Source organism: Osmia lignaria, unplaced genomic scaffold (assembly GCF_051020975.1).
Source record: "Osmia lignaria lignaria isolate PbOS001 unplaced genomic scaffold, iyOsmLign1 scaffold0003, whole genome shotgun sequence".
NCBI lineage: Eukaryota > Metazoa > Arthropoda > Insecta > Hymenoptera > Megachilidae > Osmia > Osmia lignaria.
The window spans coordinates 28,874,440-28,876,091 of NW_027478160.1; positions in this window are offsets into that span (position 1 = coordinate 28,874,440).

Genomic DNA, 1,652 nt, shown 5'->3' on the forward strand with positions numbered 1-1,652 from the left:
ACAACAAGAAGAAGAAATATCTCGAAATATGTCCGTCAGGCCAGTTCCTTTGAGCTGAATCTGCAAATATCTCGGAAACGAAGCGAGCTATGATAAAATGTTAAGAGACCTTTTTTGTAGAGAATTATGTTTCCTACAATTTATGTTCTATGATATTTTTTGATCAGATGCGTAGTTCTCGAGATATATCAAGATATTTAAAAGTTTCGAAGCCGCACCAACATAATAGAGATACAGAAACACCGTGGCCCCTTTCTTTGAGATAACTCTGCACTATTGCGAGCTGCAAATGCCACTTCCAGCTTAGCTGTGCAGAGGAAGAACAATAAGAAGAAGAAATATCTCGAAATATGTCCGTCAGGCCAGTTCCTTTGAGCTGAATCGGCAAATATCTCGGAAACGAAGCGAGCTATGGCAAAATGTTAAGAGACGTTTTTTGTAGAGAATTATGTTTCCTACAATTTATGTTCTATGATATTTTTTGATCAGAAGCGTAGTTTTCGAGATATATCGAGATATTTAAAAGTTCCGAAGCCGCACCAACATAATAGGGATACAGAAACACCGTGGCCCCTTTCTTTGAGATAACTCTGCACTAGTGCGAGCCGCAAATGCCACTTCCAGCTTAGCTGTGCAGAGGAAGAACAACAAGAAGAAGAAATATCTCGAAATATGTCCGTCAGGCCAGTTCCTTTGAGCTGAATCTGCAAATATCTCGGAAACGAAGCGAGCTATGACAAAATGTTAAGAGACCTTTTTTGTAGAGAATTATGTTTCCTACAATTTATGTTCTATGATATTTTTTGATCAGATGCGTAGTTCTCGAGATATATCAAGATATTTAAAAGTTCGAAGCCGCACCAACATAATAGAGATACAGAAACACCGTGGCCCCTTTCTTTGAGATAACTCTGCACTAGTGCGAGCCGCAAATGCCACTTCCAGCTTAGCTGTGCAGAAGAAGAACAACAAGAAGAAGAAATATCTCGAAATATGTCCGTCAGGCCCCTTCCCTTGAGATAAATCTGCAAATATCTCGGAAACGAAGCGAGCTATGGCAAAATCTTAAGAGACCTTTTTTGTAGAGAATTAAGTTTCCTACTTTTTATGTTCTATGATATTTTTTGATCAGATGCGTAGTTCTCGAGATATATCAAGATATTTAAAAGTTTCGAAGCCGCACCAACATAATAGAGATACAGAAACACCGTGGCCCCTTTCTTTGAGATAACTCTGCACTATTGCGAGCTGCAAATGCCGCTTCCAGCTTAGCTGTGCAGAGGAAGAACAACAAGAAGAAGAAATATCTCGAAATATGTCCGTCAGGCCAGTTCCTTTGAGCTGAATCGGCAAATATCTCGGAAACGAAGCGAGCTATGGCAAAATGTTAAGAGACGTTTTTTGTAGAGAATTATGTTTCCTACAATTTATGTTCTATGATATTTTTTGGTCAGAAGCGTAGTTTTCGAGATATATCGAGATATTTAAAAGTTAAGAAGCCGCACCAACATAATAGGGATACAGAAACACCGTGGCCCCTTTCTTTGAGATAACTCTGCACTATTGCGAGCTGCAAATGCCACTTCCAGCTTAGCTGTGCAGAGGAAGAACAACAAGAAGAAGAAATATCTCGAAATATGTCCGTCAGGCCC